Source organism: Garra rufa, chromosome 1 (genome assembly GCF_049309525.1).
Source record: "Garra rufa chromosome 1, GarRuf1.0, whole genome shotgun sequence".
Lineage (NCBI taxonomy): Eukaryota > Metazoa > Chordata > Actinopteri > Cypriniformes > Cyprinidae > Garra > Garra rufa.
The window spans coordinates 43061885-43088363 of NC_133361.1; the positions used below are offsets into that span (position 1 = coordinate 43061885).

Here is a 26479-nt window from a genome sequence, read left to right on the forward strand (position 1 = left end):
CTAGTTCACTAGTAAACAAACCAACTTGCTAACTAAACATCAAATTGACTAACCAACAAACCAGCAAACTAACTAGCTAACAAACAAACCAGCTGACTAAATAAACATCAAACCATACAACTATACTAAATTAACAAGGTAACTAACAAACAAACCAACAAATTACAAACCAACTGACTAAATAAACATCAAACTGACTAATCAAAAAACTAAACTATATTAACTAGCTAACAAACAAACCAACTAAGTACAAACCATAAACAACTAAACTAACTAGCTAACTAACTAATAAACAGACCAGCAACATGCAAACCAACTAACTAAACATCACACTGATTAACCAACAAAATAAACAACTAAACTAACTAGCTAACTAACAAACCAACTAACTAAACATCAAATTGACTAATCACAAAACTAAACTATACTAACTAGCTAACAAACAAACCAACTAAGTACAAACCATAAACAACTAAACAAACTAGCTAACTAACTAATAAACAAACCAGCAACGTACAAACCAACTAACTAAACATCACACTGATTAACCAACAAAATAAACAACTAAACTAACTAGCTAACTAACAAACCAACTACCTAAACATCAAATTGACTAATCAAAAAAACTAAACTAGCTCACTAACAAACCAACTAACTAAACATCAAATTGACTAATCAAAAAACTAAACTAAATTAACTAGCTAACAAATCAACCAAGTACAAACCATCTAACTAAACATTAAACTGAATAAGCAACAAAATAAACAACCAAATTAAACTAACTAGCTAACTAACAAACCAACTAACTAAACAATAAACTGAATAATCAAAAAACTAATCTAAACTAAACTAGCTCACTAACAAACCAACCAACTAAACATCAAATTGACTAATAAAAAAACTAACTAGCTAATATACAAACCAACTAAGTACAAACCATCTGACTAGCTGAACATCAAAGTGACTAACCAACAAACAAAAAACTAAACTAACAAACTAACTAGCTAACTAGCATACAAAACAACTAAGTACAAACCAACTGACTAACTAAACATCAAACTGACTAAGCAAAAAAACTAAACTAAACTAACACACTAACTAGCTAACAAACAAACCAAGTACAAACCATCTGACTAAACATCAAACTGACTAACCAACAAACTAAACTAGCTCACTAACAAACCAACTAAATACAAACTGACTAACTAAACAAAAAATTGACTAATCACAAAACTAAACAATTAAGTGTAAAAAAAATTACATGTAAAAATATAGAAATATTGATATGAGTAAAATTTTAACTAAAAAAGGCATTCAATTTATTTCAGTTACTTGCCAATGCAAATTATGCAGAAATTAAAAATAAATAAATAGATACACACATGCTCACACATCCTTCCATGAGAAATCTTTACAGAACCTTGGCTTTTTCTTTTTTCTGAAGAAGAACTAAAAACTCTCCATTGGAAACCACCTGCCAATACGGGCCTCAGAGTATTCCAGTTGTGTGTTGAATTGTCTCGAAAGCTAACTTGGTGTCAAATAGTGTTTTACTAACATGCCAACTCCAAGAAGGCCTCTGCCAGGAATGTGGAGTACCATCGTAGCGAGTGTCAACATGTAAACACCCAACAGGTCGGGGCGAGAGACTCAGCACGTCGCTTAGAGCTGAAGGAAAACACTCCGATCGAGAATGCACCACCCCAGCCCAGAGCAAAGCCTAGTTATATAGAAACAACAGCAGCAATGGTAATGTTTTTCCCAATTGGGCCATACTCCAATTTGCTTTCGATGTAACCTGAAATAAAGTTAAACAGTTGTGAGGTGTCTAACTGCACAGAGACAGTAAGTCAAAGAAGCATGCAAGAACCAATGTGCCTAAATAATCTGAAAAGAAGAGAGCCATAGTGCCCTAGTACCCTAAGGTGCTTGCCCTTTCCTTTCCACCCTTATGCCCTCTTTTGACCCCCATTAGTGACACAAGGTCTCATTTGTACCCTTAATCTGTGCTAATGTGTAAGTTAACCCACTCATTTGCAGGGGGACACAGATGAGGGGAACAGCATTCCAGATGAGCTGCTCTGCCAGATCAGCAATTCACAATCCCACCCTTATCCCATGATGTGGAGTGGGGTTTGCTTAGGGGTCACTAGAGATCGGGCATCTATAAGGGATCAAAAGAGATTTGACCAACTTGGTGCTTAACACCAATGAGAATGAGAACTCCCAGACTCATGAGAAGCACAGCCGAGTTAGTATGTAGAGTATACACTCACAGCCTGATAAAAATCACACTCTCTCTCTCTCTTTTTTGCTCCAGGCACTCTGGAATAATTGACTCTTAATTATTGTTGTTATGTGATAAGAGGCTTGTTTAAAGTGAAATAAGAACAAATCAGCATCTTTCAGTATGCCATATAAATTCTTGCAGAAAAAGAGAGAGCGTGCTCTCGAATCGGCGTGCGTGAAGAGCTGATTACAGCTTTTTGAAAACGTATTAGCATCACTCTAAAAGAATGTGAGAAAGCATGTTTTCACTCCAGTGAGTAAATGAATATTTTAGAATAAAGGATTTCAATCAGTTGGGCTAATCTGACATGAGAACGTTGCTACCCCCTGGTGGTTGATCTGATAACTGCTAGATCAAACAAAGGCAGGCACTGCGGTTTCATGGAGGGAAGACCCGTATGCCAGAGTGGGGGGGAAAAAAAGCAGCGGATGAAAAGGAAAAATTAGAATCCATCCATCAAACTACCAATCTTCTCTTTAAAGCTGCAGTTATTATCCAAAGTGATGTAGGTCAATCTCAATGAGACTGTCATAAGAGAATGTGATTGTTGCTGTTGTAAAAGGATAGGAAGAGCATGACTGGAATGAGAGAGAGAATGTATCACAGACTTTTCAGCTGTATGTCACACTCATACTTTTCAAGTGTTGCATTTTTCTATACTTTCTCTCTAGTGGCACTCCTTCATATTAAAACAAATACTTGTAAGCTGTCACTTTTGCTCATTTTTAGAGATATTTAAAATTACTGCTAAAATGTAACTCATATAGAATAAACGAAAGCCAATACAACTTCAAATAATAGTAAAAAAACAAATGGTTTCAATTAAAATCTAAAATTATGTACAGCTGAAATTAAAAGTTTACATACACCTTGAAGAATCTGCAAAATGTTAATTATTTTACCACAAGAGGGATCATACAAAATGCATGTTATTTTTTATTTAGTATTGACTTTAATAAGATATTTTACATTTAAGACATTCACATAAAGTCCACAAGAGACAATAATAGTTGAATTTATAAAAAGTAACCCTGTTTAAAAGTTTACATACACTTGATTCTTAATACTGTGTTGTTACCTAAATGATTCACAGCTGTGTTTTTTGTTTAGTGATAGTTGTTCAAGAGTGCCTTGTTTGTCCTGAACAGTTAAACAGCCTGCTGTTCTTCATAAGTATTCTTCAGGTCCCACAAATTCTTGGGTTTTTCAGCATTTTTGTGTATTTGAACCCTTCCCAACAATGACTGTATGATTTTGAGATCCATCTTTTTTCACACTGAGGACAATTGAGGGACTCATATGCAACTATTACAGAAGGTTCAAACACTCACTGATGCTTCGGAAGGAAAAACAATGCATTAAGAGCCAGGGGTGTAAACTTTTGAACAGAAAGAAGATGTGTACATTTTCTTAGTTTCCTTAAATATCATATTTTTTTTTATTTAGTACTGCCCTTCAGAAGCTACAGAAGATAATTACATGTTTCCCAGAGGTCAAAATAAGTTCCATTTACCTTAATTTTCTAATTACTTAAAAAAAATAAAAATAAAGTATATGTATATTTTTATATATATATATATCTCACTGAAATATATGTTCAGCAAGGACACATTTAAATGTTACTTAATTTATAATGCTACTAAATGCAACTCATTTTCTTTTTTCTTTTTTTTTCTTTGAAGTGCTGCTGTTTCGAATTTTCTATTCATCAAAAATACAAAAAAAGTCACTTGCAACAAATATGTGACTCTGGACCTCAAAACCAGTCATAAGGTTAAATTTTACAAAACTGAGATATATACATATGAAAGCTCAATAAATAAGCTTTCTATTGATGTATAGTTTGTTAGGATAGGACAATATTTGGCCGAGATACATCTATTTGAAAATCTGGAATCTAAGGGTGCAAAAAATCAAAATACTGAGAAAATCACCTTTAAAGTTGTCCAAATTAAGTTCTTAACAATGCATCTTACTAATCAAAAAATACATTTTGATAAGTTTACAGTAGGAATTTTACAAAAAATCTTAATGGAACATGATCTTTACTTAATTTCCTAATGATTTTTGACATAAAAAAAACTCAATAATTTTGACCCATACAATGTATTTTTGGCTATTGCTACAAATATACCCCAGCGACTTAAGACTGGTTTTGTGGTCCAGGGTCACATATATTAAGCAGCACAACAGCTTCCAACATTTCCAATCAGCATATTAGCATGATTTCTGAAGGATCATGTGACACTGAAGACTGGAGTAATGATGCAAAAAAATCAGCTTTGCCATCACAGGAATAAATTAAAATGTATAAAAATAGAAAATGTATTCTCGATCAAAATAAACGCAGCCTTGGAGAGAAAAACATTTTAAAAATTCTTCCGCCCCCAAACATTTGAATGGCAGGGTACAATAAAGACTATTATTTCATGCTGTGCATGACTGATTTTATTTTTTTTTTTACTTTAAAACACATTTTTGAAAATAATCATTATGTTTTAAGATGCAAGGAAAAGATTTCATTGATTTTTACATGATGTGTGCTTAACTTGACCCTTCTAGCATTTGTAGAAAATTGTATATAACAAACACAAAGATAACATTTTCTTAAGAGTAGTCCTTTTCATCATCCCAGACATCCTTATTCGTCACTGATGCTATGTAAACAAATCCCCAAACATGTACACTCATGTACATTTCTACAAACACGTACACGGCGGACCCCACAAATACACCACCATGGAGCACAGCGGTATCCATTTCCCACTTTTCCTCTCCTCTAAAAAGGTTAGAGACGTTTAGAAAGCAGAATTTTGGCACCCCCGGCTACACTGTTTGATCCTGACACGTTGAAAGGAGGGTGTGATTTGTCCTGTAGTCGAGAGCACATCTGCTGTCTGACCTATATTTCCTGTGCTTTACGCAACTGATTGGAAAGACCACAGGGAAACGTGATGAGCAGGCAGCATCATGTTCCCACAGCCAGCATATCAGCGAGTCTGTGTGTGCTTGTGTCAAAAGTCTGCGGAATGGGGAAGTTCATGTATGTTAATGTGTGTTTGAGCACAAACGCCTGCCTTTCCTTCCAGGTCTTCCAGAAAAGTCATTACATAAAGCCGCTGTCTTTTTTTTTGCATCAGCCTTGCCACTATTACAAGTCCAGCCTTGCACCGTTTCCCCTGGGTTTGTTTGTTGGTGGAGCTGAGACAAATTGCCATGCCTACAGGCGCTAAACCGTACTGTGGGAATACTGATGGTCCTGGCCTTTACACAGAGTACTGCTTCCAGATCAGACACCGTATCAGGTATCCTGCAGGAAAATCTTATCCAAACTCTGCTTCTAATAACCTGTCTGCTGTACACGCTTAATTACTCCATCACAGTTGAACGCTACAGCACTGAGTCAACAAGACAGGCAGAAAAATGGCTGAAATTCTCTTGGGATCAGAGTCCAGCTATTGACGCTAGAGGCTAGGTGTGGCAAGGACCTGGATGGCACACCTTGGCTAGCTTTGCTGCATAAATAATACTTTATATGATACATAATTATGTTACATAAAAAATCAGCATGAAACAAAAACAGCAAATGAACTAAATGAGGACGCAAATTCACTCTCTGACAGCAGGTGGCGCTTATGGAACAGCAATGATATAGAATTTTCTTGGTTACTGCTGTAAACAAAGCAGCACTCTGCTTTTTAATACTATAGTATTATGCATTAAATGGAGGTGAAAAGTAGTCTCTTCGCCCTTATGCATTTATTTGACCAAAAATACTGTAAAACAGTAAAAATAATTACAATTTAAATACGTTTTCGGTTTGATTGTTTAAAAAAATAAAATTTTTACTGTGATGGCAAAGCTGAATTTTCAGCACCATTATTCCAGTCTTCAGTGTCACATGATCCTTCAGAAATCATTCTAATATGCTGATTTGGTTTTTGAAACATTTCTCGTTATTATCATTAATGCTGAAAACTGCTGTGTTGGTTTTGTAAAAAAAAAAAATGCTAAATTTTGTTCAGGATTCTTTGATGAACAGAAAGTACAAAAACATTTGTTTGAATCTGAAATCTTTTGTAACATTATAAATTACTTTACTGTCACTTTGATCAATTTAATGCCTCCTTGTTGAGTCTTTTACCAGCTTTATAAACTTCATCTTTAAAAAGTATTACAATGTGTTGATATTCAGTTCAGTAAATTCTTCTTATGCCATTCCTGAATATTCTAAATACTCATCAAATAGACCTTTCTCACAACTTCCGTATTTTGCACCGGAAATACGTAATTGCTGTGTAAACCTATTTCCGCCCCGGTATGCCGGTAACCAGTTAAACAACGTGAAAAACGCTTACCGTGGCTTAATGTATGTAAAAAACGACCAGGAAACCCCAAGTTTCTGTCAAACCTTACGTGGAACAAACATTAACTACTATCAAAAGAATGAGCCCTTATTCCACAGATAAAGTGAATAATATCACGTTAAGCGTTTTCTCCCCCATAGAGGCCCATTATAATTAACAGCTTAACGTGGTTTAACGTACCTCAACAGCGACCAGGGAAGACCAAACTTCTGTTACATTTTACTTATAATAAATACTTGCTGCTCACAAAAGAACGAGCTCTTATTCAGCATATAAAGTGATCGCCCCCCATAGAAGTCCATTATAACAAACCATGTTAAGCTTTTTCCTTAATGGAGTTCTATAGGGAGAAAACGCTTAACACGATATAATTCACTTTATATGATGAATGAGATCTCATTCGTTTGACAGCAAGTACTTTTATATAAGTATTTTTTGACAGAAATTTGTTTTTTTCCCAGTCGTTGTTAAGATACGTTAAACCACGTTAAGCTGTTTCCTTATGGGTTTCTATGGGGACGCTTAACGTGATATTATTCACTTTATATGCTGAATAAGAGCTCATTCTTTTGACAGCAGAAAGTGTTTATTATAAGTAAAATTTTAAGCCACGTTAAGCTTTTTTTTTTTGTATAATGGACTTCTATAGGGGGCGATCACTTTATATGCTGAATAAGAGCTCGTTCTTTTGAGAGCAGAAAGTGTTTATTATAAGTGAAATTTAACAGAAATTTGGTCTTCTCTGGTCGCTGTTGAGGTAAGTTAAACCACGTTAAGCAGTTTCCTTATAATGGGCTTCTATGGGGGAGAAAACGCTTAACGTGATATAATTCACTATCTGTGGAATAAGGGTTTGTTCTTTTGATAGTAGTTAGTGTTTGTTCCAAGTAAGGTTTGACAGAAATTTGGGGTGTCCTGGTCGTTTTTTCGTACGTTAAGCCACGTTAAGCGTGTTTCACGTTAAGCGTTTTAGAACGTCCCGGATAAACTCTTCGTGGAAAAATTTATATCCTTTATCCAATTTGTTCCTCTTTGTGACGGAGTTTTCCTCCACGACTCTTATCACGTCGGCAAAAGTTATCTTTGGCAACAGTGGGGGAAGTTGTGTAGACTCTCTCCATTTTAATTTTAAATTACCCGGCTTTCTGTTGTGTTGACATTACACAGGAAGTCTGCATACCCTGCGATTGCGTATTTCCGGTTTCTGTGAGAAAGGTCTATTACTGTGGTGTTTGAGCTCATATTTTGTAATGTTTGTTTTAATTTATTTTTGTACTGCCAATTAATTTTCCTATCAGATTACATTTTATAGGCAGTGGTTCATTAAAAAAGACTAAATTTTAATAAACAGATTTAATATTGAGGATGTGTGATTATGCTAATAATGAGTGACATTTATAATACATCGGAGGGCAACAATCCCATTGTAACTGTTTCCTGCTTGGAGTCAATTTGTTCCCCCGAAGAGCTCAAAACAGCCTCATCCTTATTCCGTTTCCATTCTGCTGGCTATGGAGAGTAACTGGTCAAGGACCTCTGAAGCTGGGCTTTCCTTTGCTCTAACAATAACAGGATCTCACCACCAGATGCTCTGTGTCTATCTCTCTCTTTCTCAGTAAAGATATCCACTATACTCTCCTAACTTTTCCCCTGTCTCATCGCTTTCTGTCCACAGAACAGAAGAAAACAACACCCAACCATCAACAGGGGCTCCATTGATATCTTATCAAACAACCCTGGACTCAAAAGACTCAAGGAACCTCTTTCTTTGTGGTGCCCATCCCCCCATTTTTCCATGTCCTCCTGGCTTCAGCAGGGTGTCTGTGGTCCTTATCTCCAGACAGAAGGGTGAAGACTCTGTGTAGCCTCAATTAATCTCCCTGTGAAATGAGCATTAGCCTCATCAATTTGCTTAACTTACTTTGAGAGAGCAATCGCTGTAATTGAGTGCTCATCTAATTAGAAATCATTTACACCCACAAAACACGTTTAGCATGTCGGGTTCAGTCCCTTTCAATAAAGCCGTCTTAGATGATTGGAGCTCGTCTGGTCCAGGGTCAGGGTGGATCACACGGGTGTGAATGATTTGTATTGGAGGTGGCAAACACAGCTTGTAACATTTACTATTCAATTTGATTTTCAAGTTGGACTAATCTCAAGGTGTGAGACTAGCTTCCAAATCTATAGCTTTAAAAAACCTAAATGATTTTCATGATGTTTGGTTCCATTAGCATACTTTAATAGAGTTATTTCAGGATTTTATTAAGCATAAAACATCCAGCATGATCAAATGACTCAGTGAATCGGTTTATTTTTAGAGAATCAAAAACATACAGCAAAAATAAGTGAAATCTGCATCCTAAGCTAATGAGTTTATTGAACAAACTTAGTGAAGTCCAATACTTCAGCTGGTTCTTTTTTGTACGCAAAAAAACAGCACAACCAGCGAAGTCTGATTCTTTAACAAATGAATCTTAAGATCCAGTTCTTTTTATTGAATCACCAACATACTGTGTAACCAGCAAAGTCTTATTCTTGAGCAAATGATTCTTAGGAGTTATTTTTTCAGTGACTCACAAAAATACAGCATGACCAGCGGCGTCTGATTTTCAAGCAAGATTCTTAGAAGCCAGTTCTTTTTAGTGAATCACAAATATATAGTACAACCAGCAAAGACTCATTCTTGAGCAAACTATTCTTATGAGCTGTTTTTTTACTCAATCACAAAAATACAGCAAGACCAGCAAAGTCTGAAGTCTCAAGCAAACATTTTTTTAAGAGCCAGTTCTTTTTAGTAAATCACAAACATACAATGCAACCAGAAATGTCTCATTCTTGAGCAAATGATTCTTATGAGTTATTTTTTAGAGAGACCAGCAAAGTATGATTCTGAAGCAAATGATTCTTAAGAGCCAGTACTTTTTGGAGAATCACAAACATACAGAGCAACCAGCAAAGTCTCATTAGTGAATCACACAAATACAGCACAACCAGCTAAGTCTGATCCTCAAGCAGATGATTCTTAAGAGCTGATTATTTTTATTAAACCACAAACATATGGTACAACCAGCAAAGTCTCATTCTTGATCAATGATTCTTAAGAGCTGGCTTTTTTTTATTTTAGTGAATCAAAAAAACAAAAAAAACAAAAAAAACAGCCAAGTCTGATCCTCAAGCAAATGATTCTTAAGAGCCGATTCTTTTTAATAAACCGCAAACATATAGTACAACCAGCAGTCTTATTCTTGAGCAAACAAGTCTTATGAGCTGGTTCTTTTTTTCATTTAGTAAATCATAAACATACAATGCAACCAGCAAAGTCTCATTCTTGATCAAATGATTCTTAAGAGCAGTCTCTTTTTATTTTTTATTTTTTAAAGTGAATCAAACAAATACAGCATAACCAGCGAAGTCTGATCCTCAAGCAAATGATTCTTAAGAGCTGATTCTTTTAATGAACCACAAACATATCGTTCAACTAGCAGAGTCTTTTTCTTAAGCAAACGATTCTTATGAGCTGGTTCTTTTTTTCGTTTAGTGAATCACAAAAATACAGCATGATCAGCAAAGTCTGATTCTCAAGCAAATGATTCTTAAGAGTCAGTTTTAGTGAATCACAAACATACAGTGCAACCAGTAAAGTCTCATTCTTGATAAAAAGATTCTTATGAGCTGGTTCTATTTTTTGTAAATCACAAACAAGCAGCACGGCCAGCGAAGTCCAATTGTCAGGTAAATGGTTCTTAAGAGCCAGTTCCTCTTAGTGAATCACAAACATACAGTGAAGCCAGTGAATCCAGATTCGCGACAACTGATACGATGTTATGTTTTCAAAATAATTCTTCTTCAGCATCAACCAGAACCAGATTTGGAATGGTTCCTGATTGATTCTCAGTCCTAGGGACAGCGAAACAATCACACATTTAAAGTATGGCTAATTTCTCATCATCAAAGACTGGTTGCAGGGGGGGAAAATCCATTATGAGCATGGTTTTAAAGATTAATGATTTAACTTTACTGAGGAGCTTATCGGTTTGTTCAGCGGACAGGCCTAAGGAATGCGAATGCCAGCAGTGGGTCAGTGGGTTGTTCTGTCAATTGCTGTTTGTAAGCCTCACTGTTGCAGGCGGAGGAACGTAGGCCAAAGTTGGCACACATCTAACTTTTTATGGCAACTGGATGGATTTCAAAGGCGAGCATAAGTATATCTTGCAAAGGGCTTATCTTTCATGTTTACACACTTGGGTGAGTTTATTATGGCTTTCAAACGAGGGAAATACACAAGTTTAGTTCAGCGCACGGATCTGGCATTTCCTTCCTCGTGAGTAGTTCCCCGTCCTGTCGGAAAGGATAAACACAAACACAAAAACAAGCAGCCTCCCATTATCCACAGCTGATGCTGCTCTCCTCCCCAAAACCCTATCATCCTTTCAAAGAGAGGAAAACAGATGCTCGGAATTAATAAGATTAGTTCTGCAGCTTCCCTGCCCATCTACACCACAGCTACGATAAGAAACTCTCTATGTTTCTTCGTGAACTGTGGTAGCTGGTTATGAATGACAGTACTGTCCGTCTACAGATTCCAAATATTAGCATTATCATCTGGCACTTACAGACATATCAGGTGCTGGGGAAGTATCGGCTTCAAACAAGCAGAGGGTCATTTGGACAAAGAGACAGTTGTTTACCACAAAAGGCAAATAAAACCTCCTCTGTGATGTGACTTCAGATTCCTGTTGCCCCCAGGAAATCTTTTTCAATTCGGCACAATAAGATTGTGTGTATTGAGACAGCTGGAGCTATGTGGGAACTGGTGAAGTATGTGTTAAAGCTTTCCTGTAATGTGATATAACAGCTTGAATTAATGGAAAGCTCACGCTCACTCACTGAAAAAGGGGAATTCGCTAAGAATGCTGAGAGTGACGTTTATCTGTGTTTCAGATTCAAGATTCGCTACAGAAATCATGCAAGGCAGTTAACAGCACAGAAGATCTGTGGATGAGGCACTATGTATAATGAGCCTAATTAATATGCAAATTTCACACATTTCAATGCATGTATTTATATGCTAATTTGGAGCTAATCAAAACATTGATGGATGTGCACTCTAATAAAGACATAATACTTTTATTCTGCAAGGATGCATTAAATTCATCAGAAGTGAAAGTAATAATGTGACGTGACAGCAACGTTCATAATGTTCCAAAGTTCCATTTGAAATAAATATTGTTCACAATTATCAAGCAATGCAACCGTTTCAACAGCTGCATTGCTTGATAATAATTTTAAATGTTTCTTGAGCAGCAAATCAGCATATTAGAACGATTTCTTAAGCATCACTTAAGACTGGTGTAATGGCTGCTTTGCCATCACAGGAGTAAATTACATCGTGAAACAGCTATTTTAAATTGTAATGATATTTTCGTTACACTCTAAAAAATGCTGGGTTAAAAACAACCCAGCGCTCAGTGAAATATGGACAAACCCAGCGACTGGGTTGTTTGGCCCAGCGGTTGGGTTAAATGTTGTATTTAACTTAACTATTGCTTAAAAATGACTATATTTTTGATTAAAATGAACCCAAAATAGGTTGGACATTAACATTTATTAATATGTTCAATAAACGAACATTTATGAGTAATTTAAATAAATAATAAACATTTTTACAATAGTTTTTAATAAATGTTCACCCTTTGATTATTGCTGATGCCTCTAGTATGCCATTTTAATTTAATTTACACTTTTTTGGATTCATTTTAAGAGTTTTTTTAGTGAATCAAAAAATACAGCATGACTAGCATGAAGCCTGATTCTCAAGAAAATTCTTTTTAAGTGACAGATTTTTTTTTTTTTTTTGTAAATCACAAACATACAGAGCAACCAGTAGTCTCATTCTTGAGCAAATGATTCTTGTGAGCTGGTTATTTTTTTTCTTCTTTAGTAAATCACAAAAATACAACACAACCAGCAAAGTCTGATTCTCAAGAAAATGATTCTTAAGAGCCAGTTCTTTTTACTCAATCACAAATGTACAGTGTAACCAGCTAAGTCTCAATCTTGAGCAAACAATTCTCATGAGCATTTTTTTTTTTGTGAAATCACAAAAATACAGCACTACCAGCGAAGTCTGAAACCGTGTCTACACCGGACGCGACAGGTGTGATACTTAAGCAAAATATTCTTAGAAGCCAGTTCTTTTTAGTGAATCACAAATATACAGTGCAACCAGCAAAATTTTTAGGAGCTGGTTCTTTTCTTTTTTTTACGTGAATCACAAAAATACAGGACAAACAGTTAAGTCTAATTCTAAAGCAAATGATTCTTAAGAGCCAGTTCTTTTCATTGAATCACAAGCATACAGACCAAGCATACATCCAGAAATTATTATTTTTTTTTTTAAATAGTAAAACAGAAGGTTAAAAAGTACACAGAAGGTCAACCCAACCGCTGGGTCAAAACAATTAAATCGCTGAGCTTGTCCATATTTCACTCAGCGTTGGGTTGTATTTAACCCAGCATTTTTAAAGTGTACTGTTTACTTCTTTCAAAAACATTTAAAAATCTGAATGTCTGGTCATCATCCGATCAGATAGGGTTTCAGAATACAGTGTGTAAAAGTGGCACAACCATTTAGTGAATTTGCCCCCAAGGTTTTTATAAGTGAGTGTCTCTTTCCCACCTTTTTAAGACCTATCATTATCAGTTCATTCTTCAGCCAATGTAATATATAATGTTTAGAGCTGTTTTTGCACATCAGGGCATATATTTAGGGGAGAGACTCACTGTTGCAACTGTCAAAAAAAGAGCACATAACACCCCTCATTACCCATGAGTCACTGTAAAGAATTAGTGAGAAAGAGCACTTCAGAGTTTACTGTTTCCTGTTTATTAAAATATGGTGCCTTGAAGGCTGATACAAACCCTGAGAGAATGTCAAACAGCTTAAAAGATAACAGCTTAAAAAAATACCCGAGCCTTTCATTTCAGATCAGGAGAATAAACAGTCTGCTCTCAGACTCTAACCCTCGCTCTGTGATTGCCATTTGTTTAGATTTTTACGCTAACAGAAATAATTGGCTCTCGGCTTCATCTATCAACTCCAAACCTGACTTTCTTTTTCGCAATTGTCAAGATAACCTTCTTCACAAAGGGTATGGAAATGATGAAAAAAAACAGCAGCCTGCCAATCAGCCAAAAGCCCCCCTGTTGAATGCACCAATCTGAGGTCTTTTAGTATAAAAGGGGGACTTGGGACTCAACATGAATAAAGAGTGGGTTTTCTCTCTCTCTTGAAACCAGAGTACCTGCCGGTCTGTTGTTTGACCCATCTATTTCCCACAGCTCTGTAAGAGAAATGGAAACTCAGGCCCAAGAGAAAGATCAATCAATAGCACATGCGAATGGCCTTTTCAGATCAAAGTCGGCCAAATGTGGGCAGAGAAGCTGTCAAAACAATGGACTCCCTGCATAACAAAGTCTTTGCTATGTGAGATCAGTTCCTCCAAAGCACATATTTCACAGATTAAATATAGAAGGCTTCACCAAGCATAACAAACAGTAGATTATCGAATGCAAGAGCGAAGACCGGTGAGTCACGTTTGTAGAATGAAGGTGCGACATGTTACGGCGGTTAGCCACACTCTGATTACAGTCCCTGGTCTGTGATTATATCCTTGACACCCAACATGACCGACAGTGAAGCCCTAAACTGCTATTTCCGCTCGTGCCAGCGTGACTGATGCGAACGGCCCCCTATCGAACCTCTGGAGGTACTGTATCAGTCGCCCCGCGGAGCAACGGCTCTGATGTTCAGACTTGGATAATCAACAAAGAAATGTTCGGAATGGAGCAACATCTTGGTCTAACAAATAAGAGGATTAAGTTGCACTTCTGTTGACAGACTGATCCAATGAATCTTTGAGCCCATGCCTTGATTAAAGAATTCCATATTTCTAAAAAAATAAATATGTTGAGAATTTTTAATTACAGTAATATGATAACGTCCCGGCTGAAGTCTGTCAAAAGCATCCATTGTTAAGATTCTGCTGAATAACATGCTGTGACTGGCCCATAATTGGGCCTTAAATGTACAATATTACATTGGTTTACATAAAGCTGGCGTGGCTTAAAGGGACAGTTCAACCGGTAACCAAAGAGTTCTATTATATTAAAAAACAACAACAATAATAAACTAGTCAAAGAATAATGCTGATGATACACTGTGCAACTTTTTGCAGCAATGTTGCCGGGCAACTTTGGCAAATGTTGCCGTAAATGGGCAGCCAGGTGTGATACAGAGCCCACCACAGATCTAAATTTTCCAGATAGAAATGTGTTACCCATTCTCAATGAGAAAGTGCCCAAGCAACATTGCTCAAAAAAAGTTGCCTGATAAAATTGCTCAAAAAGTTGCCCAGTGTATCATCAGCATAAGGGTTTTGCGATGGAGAAACTGGCTGAAATATGCATCATTCTTTAGTCAAAAAGAAATTAACTTTTTGAGGAAAACATTCCAGGATTTTTCTCCATAAGTGGGGATCAATGGGTTGAAGGTCCAAATTGCAGTTTCAATGCAGCTTCAAAGGGCTCTACACAATCCCAGCTGAGAAATAAGGGTCTTATTTAGCGAAATGATTGGTCATTTTCTAAAAAAAAATCAATGAATTTATATACTTTTTAACCACAAATGCCAGTCTTGCACTAGCTAAAGACCCAGTGTTTACAAAGTGAACGTGCAAAAACCATGAAATGCCCTTTACAAAAAAGGCAAAACAATGGTGCCAGACGATTTTGAAGTTGGAGGGGAAAATATGATTTTTTTTACCCTATACCTTTTTGAACTGAAAAGACCCTTATTTCTCAGCTGGGATTGTGTAGAGCCCTTTGAAGCTGCACTGAAACTGCAATTTGGAACTTTCAACCCATTGATCTCCACTGAAGTCAACTATATGGAGAATGTTTTCCTCAAAAACCTTAAATGATGTTTTATTAACAAAGTTCGGGAGGAGCACGTCAGATACACACAGAAAAATATAGGTTTAAAATTGTACCTTTTGGGGTACAACAGCTTGTCGCTGGAGCAGTACCCTTAAAAGGACATCTTTGTACCTTTTTTACCCCTAATAGGTACATATTAGTACCTAAAGGGTACATATTACTATTCTAAGGTACTAATATGTACCCTATAGGGGTAAAAAAGGTACAAAGATGTCCTTTTAAAGGTACTGCTCTGGCGACAAGCTGTTGTACTCCTAAAGGTACAGTTTTAAACCCCTATTTTTCTGGAACTCACTCAAGTCAATCTACATCATGCATAAATACAGCTGACTTACCTCTACCCATTTGACGGATTATCAGCATCCCTCCACCACCCCATCTCCTCACTCCGAGTTCCTTCTACACATATACATGGGTGGGGGTACTCTAGGTTCGGGCCATTCCCGAGCTCGGAGCCCTTCCCTGGACAGCACGCCAAAGACGCTTTACATACTCCAGCTAATTATATGTAAGTGGGAACTCGTGAATTTCTTTGTGACTGAAGACAGAAAAACATGAACATCTTGGCTGACATAGGGGTGAACAAATTATCAGGACATTTTTATTCTGGAAGTGAACTAATCCTTTAAACTCTGACCAGTGTCAGAATCACAGACAGAATTAGGGCTGCACGATATATCGAAGAATTATCGTTATCGCGATATTAGTATATGCGATATCAATATCGCAGAGAATTGCGATAATTCACATTTAATTTATGTGCCAAACATTTGTGCGTTGCATGCATAGGTTGTCCTCATTTGACCAAACAGATGGGGGCTTACTCTCTTTATACCCGCCTCCCTAGTAGGTTCTATAATGCTATTGGCTAGACCGGGCCAAAAGGAACCTGGTGTCTCAGAGCAGAGAATGAAAAATAAATTCAGCAGGAGTATGAAGGGAGAAAATGACAGCAGCGCTGATCTTGTGCCAAAAAGAACTGTACGTCTGAAATATACAGGGATCAAAATTGCGACCGTTTATGCTCTCAAAATTTAATCTGCGCAACCTCAAATTATATTTGGGAGCATTTGTGCGAGTGCGAGAAATTGTTGTGGTGCGACCTAGTTTAATTTCTTTACAAAACTTTTGTTAACCTAACTACTGCACAGACTGCTGTGAGCTGATGCGTTCGCCGTTCTCTCCAACATTACATAACCATTTAAACTTAATCTTTATTGTTACCTTTAATGAAGATTTGAGATATTAGCCGTCTCCCTGTCACTGACAATGCGTACCGCTGAACTAGGAACCAGACGTTTTTTTCCAGAAACCTCTGTTCCGGATTTGCACAAACTGCATTGCAATTAGGGGTGTGTGGTTTGACGATTTTTGATTGTGGACAGTAAAACGCGGCATACATTCACATCAGATGATAACTCAGCGGCCGAGTTCCACTCATGAAGGGGAGTATTTTCCACTGGGGACACGCTTTTCAAAATCCTGTTGGTGTCCTCCAACTTTCAAATGGTTTGTTAAAGTAATCTCTTGTACTGCAGAGTGCATGCTCTGCACCGCCGACAGTTTCGCGCGATCCTTAAAACGAAACCAAAAGTAAAATGCGCACGCACATTCAAAATAAATTTTAATATGTTTAGAGAGCGACTCCCCAATGAACACAAATTAGGCTAGATAAAATATCTAGGCTGTTATTAGGATGTGGGCTATAATAAGTTGTGTAGTTGTCTATAACTCTGTATCATACTTGAAAAAATTCGGTCTCTATTTCCACTTTGAATATTGAAAGAGTAGTCTACTTTGAATATGGCTGCATTTATTGTCTATTTTTGTTATTTGTACTGTATTTTTATTATTATTATTGATTCTGAGGCTTTCAGAAACAGCCCATTTGATTTGCCTGGCAATTGGAATCGGCCATGAAGAATCAAGATCGGTGCATTACTGAAAAGAAATTGGGTGCTCCTAATTTTTTTTGATGCTCCTAACTTTTTGAAGTTTAATAGTAAACTTTTTGTTTAATAATATTTGTTTTATAAAAAAAAAAAAAAACAGGCAAGGCAAGGAAATATTTAGTTTAAAAGATGCTCTTGAGTGTATGGTTACAATGTTTGAAAGCAATTCATTTTGTGTTTGCAGGTCTATGGTAACAGCAAACCAGAAATCAGAATATCTGCCGAGATTTTAAGTAATTCATAGTGATTTAAAGTCAATATTTTTGCAACTTCCTTGACAGTTTTTTTTTTAGCCTGAATTAGATTTAATTCGGATGACAGAAGAATATCTATTACCTGTTTATTTTAGCATGATCATTACATATATAAATTATATATTTAAAAAAATAGATAATAATAATAACAATAATAATTATTAAAGCATTTCTCTAGGGAAATGTAATATCGCAAGAAATATCGTTATCACAATATTGAACACCAATATCGCATATCGCACACACTGTAAAAAGTTTTCACCAGATTCAACTTAAAAACCTAAGTTCAGCAGCTGCCTTAAGTTTTTAAGTTAAATAAGCTTAAAACTACAAGTCATTTTAACTTATTGCAATAAAAAAAGAGTTGATATAGCTTGTGAGTTTAAATGACTTAGGTTGATTTAACTTAAAATCTTAAGGCAGCTGCTAAACTTAAGTTTTTAAGTTGAAAGTGGTGAAAACTTTTTACAGTGTATTTTCCCAATATCGTGCAGCCCTAGACAGAATTATCTATTTTGGATGAACTATTCCTCCAAGTCTGGTTCAACTAGACCGTCTCATGCAACACTATTAAGTCGTGCAGCCTCTCATAAATGAAATCCTTTTAATACAATTACAATTTATGTACACAACCCAGGAAAATATATTATACATGGGCCGTCAGATTGTTGATATTGCTTGACTAATTATATCTTTATCTGTAGAAAGAGCGCTTAAGTCTACAAAGTAAATTCTCAGCAGAAACAGGTTTTCCCTCGTGTTAAATCACAAACTCCAAGCTGAGCCCCCCTCTTGTGCCTGTTCGCCAGAGGAAAAATACAGATAGATCGAAAACGCCCCAAACCAGCTGCCATGCATTACTGCTGGCACTTTCTAAATCAGCAATTCTGTCCAAAGACCTGAATGATGTGCTCACTCCCTGTCACATGTTTGGAATGAGCAGTGTGCACAGTCCATTAGCAGATTGGCTGTTTGAGACAATATACCACTCGTTATTAATGGACAAAATATATCATATCATATGCAAACAGATATCACAGTTATCAGCTGCTTTAATGCTGGCTCAAAATGTCAATAAGAAAGCTTACTAGTTAGGCAAACTTTAGTACAAAAGCAGGATTACCAACATAAACTACATGAAACGTTTTCGTTTCTGCTCCATTGAGACCTCATTCAAGTTACTCATGAATACTGAAACCGCAATTCTATACAACTGAAGAACTATGTCAGTATAACTGATGTTACTCTTAAGCGCTTGTGGCATTATTTGTTTAGGAAGCGGGCCAGATTTAACAAAGATTTCCCTGTCTAAAGTGTAAAAAACCCTCCCGAGAACCTTTGCATCCACAATATCAGGTTAATAAAACCTGTCCTGTGTTGTTATCTGTGTATTGTGTTAAACTCAATAAGGCTCGCTCCCCGCACAGTCTGTCAACACAACTGAACATCTGAACTCATGATGTGTGCATACTTCCCTCAGGCTGGAAATAGTTTTCCACTAAGAATTAATTAACCCTATTCAATTATCTATTTTTTCCCCCAAACCTCCTTATTTCTCAAATCAGTTACAAAGCAGTAACCAGTTCACATCAAGTCTATCAAGCCTAAACAAAAACGGAGGGCAAGGGTGTGGGTCTGAATGATTTGACTGAATGATCCGAATATTCAACAAAACCCAAACAGGATTCCTGAAGCAATATTTCATAAAAACCTTTAATATTGCCAAAGAAGGTAACACCAGTGACAGAATGGTACAAATTGCACAAAAGATCATTAAGCTGTCATTTATATGTTCATAAAGTCAACAGGTAATCTGTCAGTTGTGGTCAAAGTTTAAATTTTAGAAAAAGAAATTTTCTGTGGAATGACCCCATTATATTCATTCATTATATTGACTGATTCGTAAACACAAAACGTGCGCAAACACAAGAGATGGCATTTATCACATGAACCAATCACATTCATTCTTAATTACCCCCCAACAAACCCACAGCATGCTTTAGGGGGTCTGTTAAAACTCACTGGGCACAGGAAAGGCGAGAGAGACGTGGACTCACACTATATCTTAACCGTTGGTGTCGCTGTTGGACAATGTTTTTATACACTTTTTATGTCATATTTTGTAATAATTGCATTGTTTTATTTTTGTATTATGATTTTCTTGTCCGATTTTGTGAGGAGACACTGCCTATCTTGCCTCCTCGGAAAAAATGCCCCTATATATACAGATATGTGACCCTGCACCACAAAAAACAAAAATCATTAGGATATTAAGTAAAGATCATGCTCCATGAAGATATTTAGTAAATTTCCTACTGTAATTACATCAAACCCTAATGTTTAATTAGTAATATACATTAAAAAGAACTTCATTTGGACAACTTTAAAGGCTTTTTTCCTCAATATTTTGTTTTATTTTTTGCACTCTCAGATTCCAGATTTTCAAATAGTTGTTTCTCTGCCAAATATTGTCCTATCCTAACAAACCATACATCAATGGAAATGTATAAATCTCAATTTCAAATAATGTACCCTCATGACTGGTTTTATGGTCCAGAGTCACATATATAAATGAGGGTATTACACAATTAATGGTACAGTAGCTCAAAGCATTATGAAATAAAATTTGCCCAAATGTTTCATTAGCACCCCTATAAGGGACAGGGGCTGTGTAGAACTTTGTGACTGATGCGCATGTGAATTCTGCAGAGATTTGTGTGAAATTCTCTGGCAGCAGATTCCATGCTGGTACTCCTGACTTGCTCTGTGAAGAATGTCGATCACGCCTGAGTTTAATCTTCATGCCTTAAACAGGAAGTCCTGATATCTGAAGCAATTTCTCTTTAAACTGTGGATTTTACTTCATCTTTATCCTTTTTTTAAACATGGCTGATGAATGCAAGGTCAAACACTAGATTTAAAAGCTTGTCCTTCAGTTATCAGCATTGACTTTGCAAGCTCAGAGGATTACATGAGGTCAAATGTGACCCAGAGGGGCATAGTTTCCTCTCATGGAAATGAGTGCTATCATGTTTAACTCTACTCACAGGCAGTACCTTTACACATAAACATTACAGAGCACCTGAAGGTTGCTATGGTAATTTGTAAAAGCTCCACTAGACTTAATACTGGGTTGTTGTGGAATGGCAACACACACACACAATGCCGCTCAAACCCATAAACACTGCTCATCTCTTCAACGCCTCAGACAGCGTGCACAGGTAATAAATCATTGACGACAGCAAGCTAAATTATGCTAAATGGGGAGAAGACATATCCAAATCTTTCTCAGAGGAGAGCACCAGGTTCACACGTGGATAAATGTCCTGGTAAACAGGCAAGTCGATCCCATTACTGACCCACCTCTATGGGCCTAAGATAAGAATAGTGCTGCTTGTTAATGTTGTCTTATCTGCTAAGGAAACACATTTCCTTCTCAATACAAAAGAAGCCGTGATATGACTAGAAATGGCACCAAACATGAACCATAAACAGCTTTAAAAAAAAGAAAGTATAATAAAATAGGTTGTACTCAACTGACCATATAGTTAGACACACAGAAATTGATGAAGTAACTAAACTGTTTAACTAAAAAGAAAAGGCGATAAACTTTTTCTACAAAGCAGAGCAGTTTCTTGTTCTCTCCCTAAGCTGGAGGGGATAATGGGAGGGTGGCCTTAAACATCTGCTTGCGAAGAATTTATTCCCTAAATCATTGTCATTAGATCCAGAATAAATTGTGCTGTAAAAGGGAGCAAAGAGCTTTCAGCCTTCATCAGACAAGTGGAGACATGAAGCCCAAGACCTAGGAGATGGGGGAAGCAAGGAGAGAGAGACTTACATGGAAAAAAACTTTTTCATTTTGACTGGATTTCAATACTGTAAAAATGCAGAAAGCAGCACTTTGACTGATATGAAGAAATAGCAAAGTTAATGGAATTTTACACTCCGGATATGTGAGGAACTTCTAAGGTCATCGTGATGAAAAGAAACGCAACTCATCAGCAGACTCCAGACATGCTTTATTTTACCACATAAGTAGCTGAGCCAGTTTCAGAAGAGAAACATCAATTGTGGAGGTCTTGCTGTATTTATGAGCAGCTTCAAAGATGATTTCACTCACTTTCTCTGTTAGTGGAAGGGAGTGGATGAAGACCCTTTGGCTGTTTTTGTTGTCATGCTTTTTTACTAGAAAAACATCTTGGAGCAGGAGGGAGTGATAGCAAAACAATCATTTAAGCAGCTAACATGCATTAGCAGAACATTTTTCATTTTTACAGCCAGTTGTAACACGATGGATGATTTTACAAGACCTACTTTATATGTCTATGTCAGTCTTAGACTTCAATAAATGTGAGAAACAAGAAGCATAAAACATGAGTCAGTCTGTCTCATCAACTGGTAAAATGGTTTTCAGTCATAAGTAGCCTAGTGCAAAAAAAGCCTTAAAAACAAATGAAAGACCCTTCTCTTCTTCTTTTTTTTAACAAACACACACACACACACACACACACACACACACACACACACACACACACACACACACACACACACACACACACACACACACACACACACACACACACACACAAAAAAGTGTAAAAACACTTTCTCTGTGCTGCTAAAACATTGCCCTGTTTGTTTGGGAATTCCGACCAGCCCAGCATAGCAACACTGGCTCAACCAATGATGTGACTTTGAGTGCAGGGCTATCTTTTTGGTTAGCCAATAGAAGATGGTAGGAATGTTCATTAAAACCAATCATCATTTTTTGCAATTCTCTTCAGTGCTGTGCTGTCAAAACATTGCTTTGTTTGTTTGAGAATTCCAACTATACCAGAACAGAAACACTGGCTCAACCAATGATGCGAGTCTATCTTTTTGGTTGGCCAATGGAAGACGAGAGGAATGATTGTTAAAACCATTATTTTTGCAATTTTGTTTGGTGATGCTACTGCAGCAAAAATTACACACTTCAGCTTTAACCAATTATTAAGAAATTATTTTAGAGCAGCTGTGTTTCACAGATAAAAGAAAGAATTGAAATATGAATTTGGAATGGCACTCTAGTACCTACTACCTCCTCTGAAGTGTGTATCTGATGGGCACTTTACTATTCCATAATACTGTAGTATGTAATATGCTAGGATTGGTGTTACTAGGGTAATTTTCATTTCATAAATGCATGATTTTTTAATTTTAAGCTTTGAATTTACTTTATTAAACAAAAATTGTTTACCAAAACTCAACCTTTTCCTAAGTATCGAGCATCACCACAAACAGTGGAAACCTACACATGCATACTTACAGAGCATACTTTAATGGTTAAAGGAGTTCACTTCCAGAATAAACATTTCCTAATAATTTACTCACCCCATTTCATCCAATAGGTTCATGTTTTTCTCTCTTCAGTCGCAAAGAAATTAAGGTTTTTAAGAAAAACATTCCAGGATTTTTCCTCTATATAGTGGACTTCAATGGAGATCAATGGGTTGAAGGTCCAAATTGCAGTTTCAATGAAAGTTCAAAGGAGTCTACACAATTCCAGTCAACGAATAAGGGTCTTATTTAGCAAAATGATTGGCCATTCCTTATTCTTCAGCTGGGATCATGTAGAGCCCTTTGAAGGTGCATTGAAACTAAAATTTGGGCCTTCAACCCATTGGCCACCATTGAAGTCCAATATGTGGAGAAAATTCCAAGAATGTTTTCCTCAAATACCTTAATTTCTTTGCGACTGATGGCAGAAAGACATGGACATATCAGATCACATGGGGTAAGTAAATTTTATTCTGGAAGTGAAATAATCCCTTAAGAGCCAAGTTCTTTCCCAAATAGTACATACTCGTATAGTATACAGAATTAGTAAAAACCCTAAAAAAAATCTCAATGTACTTCAAATCATAATGATAACCCTATATGATAGCTTAGAGTGTTAACATTACTTCTTACTGACAGCATAAATGAACTGGGAAGCCCTGTTGGCCCAGGACAGCTATAAACACAGTTGGGAGCGTGTCGTGTGTTTGGCCTGAACAGTGAATGATCTTTTCCCTTGTTATCACAGGAAACTGTACAAAAGGCCTACATATAGCTCAGTGATGGGTGGATGACGTAATGCCTAAATATACTCCCATTTCAAAAAATAAAACAAGTCATAATGCACATGGAACATGATGAAAACATGGGCGGGCATTTCCCATTGGCTTTGTGAAAGGGCTACATCCGCACGCACTGCGCCCAGATATTTTGAGGAAAAAAATGAAAAGAAAACAAGACACCACTGAAAACACTGCCTGAAGCAGATAGCATGACATAAACAGCACCCACATCCCAGACTTCCACTGATGCAACTGTTGGGAAGTAAGTTTCATCCGAACCCATCAGCACAGGCTTTACAGCTCAACCATCTGACAAACAGCAAACAGCACAGCTCAGCCTGAGGTACAAGCCTGGGGCGCCACCTGTTTTGCCACACTTCCCAACACTGGAAATTATAAATCACTGTGTAAATGAAGTCATGTTTACGTTTCAGAGACGCTTCAGCGTGGGGGCTGGCTGCCTGGGATCAGCGCAAATGTCAAGACGCCCACCCTGATGTTAGCTTACTCGTGAGACGCACAACCAGAAAGCTATACAAGAAGGATCTACGTGTCCAAACATAGTTGCAGGCGCCCACTGATTCCCTCCAGTTCAATGCTCTCTGTTTTCTCAGGTCAGGAAATGCACCCCTCTCCCCCTCTGCAACATGACCCCAGGAAGTGAAGACGGAGGGAAAAACACAACAGAAAGAGGCAAATATACAACATGTGGAGCTGAAAATTCCCCGGCTCATTTCTGGTCAAACAAAATCAAACGCACAGCTTTCCCAACATGTATTTTTGGCTGAAATATGTCAAAATTCATTACGGTTTGTGGTACACCACTGTAATATCAAACATATTGCCATTCATGTGGATCCAACATGCACACATGTCACCATTTTAGGGCTTTGCCATAGCTCCACAGAGGTGTAGCACACCATAATTATATCATTATTGCTAGCAACCAACATTTATAGAAACCTAACCCCATATTCATTATTACTATTATTGATTCAAGATTTAGGACCATTATGTTTTTCTGTTTGCTCATATTGTTTCAATCAACAGTCTTATCTCTTTCTGTTGTCTCACTGTGTCTCAAATACATGTTTTTTCAAAAAGACAAATGCTGAATTTGGAATGCATACTACTTTTACTATTTCTGTCATGTAAATATTTAGAAGAAATAGTAAGAATAGTATGGTAGTATGCCATTTGCAACTATATGGAAGTGCTGTGATTTCCAATTTCCAATTTTATTAAAAGTATCCAAAAACATCATAAATCATTGTGTCTGGGTCTAGTGATAGTGTTTCCACACCAACAAAATGTACCAGTTATTGTGTTTAAATGATTTCAAATGTGGCTTTTTTCAGTTGACTGGGAGAAGCATTTGGAGCAATTCTAGGGCCCTATAAAACCTATTTTCCGTTTTATTTTTTCCCCAAATTCTTGTTTTATTTTTTACCATTTTAATTTTTTCTGGATTCAGTTTTTTTCTACACTCTGTTTTAATGGTTAAATTAAATTGTATTAATCAGAAAGGATGTCTAATTCATTGAAATCATGAAACATAATTTAACAGCATTTTATTAAACGTTTAACAAAAATGTGATTTTTAAGGGCCTGTAAAATATGTTTTCAATTTTTTTCTCAATTTTACTTTTATTTTGATCAAATTCTGTGATTCCATTAACTTTCTGGATTTCATTTTAATGGTTTCATTACATTTTAATAATCAAAAGCATCTCTAAATAGTAAAAAACAAACAAAAAAAATTATTATTATTTTATTTCTTTTTTTTTCAGAAATACTGTTGTGTAGTTACATTTTTCTGGTAAATAAATTCTGGTTAAAAAAATCTGGTAAATATTCCTTAAAAATAATGTTTTTATAATAATTTTATTATCAGTAGTAGTGTTATAATTGCATCACATATATTTCTGTCAAGTTTTGATTTAAGTGTACTAACCTACTTTTGATTCATCCAAAATTTGGCAAATTCCATGACATTCCGCGTTATGGAGTAAATTCCATTGGACTGGATCCCGCAATTCCATCAGCGTTTTCCGCATCATGGAAATCATAAGGCCCCATACAGTTCTGATCAACAGTCTTGACCAATTTCAATCATTTTATTGCATAAAACTGTTCAGAAGAAAATGGCAGATGAAGTTGATTTCTAGTTAATTTATTTTACTCTATAAGTACAGTTTACTGAAAACATTCACCAAGGATGGTGGAGATTAGTGTCATCGCTATGATGAATAAACATAATAAATGTAAAGATAAACGTACTTCAAAGACTAACGTCCTGACTCAAAAGATATTTGACACCAGAGCGTGACAATACATAATGACCATAATGCTGACTCTGAACTTTCCACCCTATATATGCTTTCAACCCTGACGCCTTTGACATCACTAAGCTTCGGTCCTGAATTCATTATTGTCAATTGCTATGTAAAGCCATACCTAAGAACATAATTATGGAGCCAAGACTCCAAACCCTGTCTGGATTGCATTAATCCCAATG

The 26479-nt window shown here is 36.5% G+C and overlaps 1 protein-coding gene across 1 annotated transcript in view; it reads right to left on the minus strand.

Annotated features, from left to right (window-relative positions):
- Positions 1 to 26479, minus strand: part of septin12 (septin 12) — an 87151-nt gene that overhangs the window by 47849 nt on the left and 12823 nt on the right. The window lies entirely within an intron of this gene.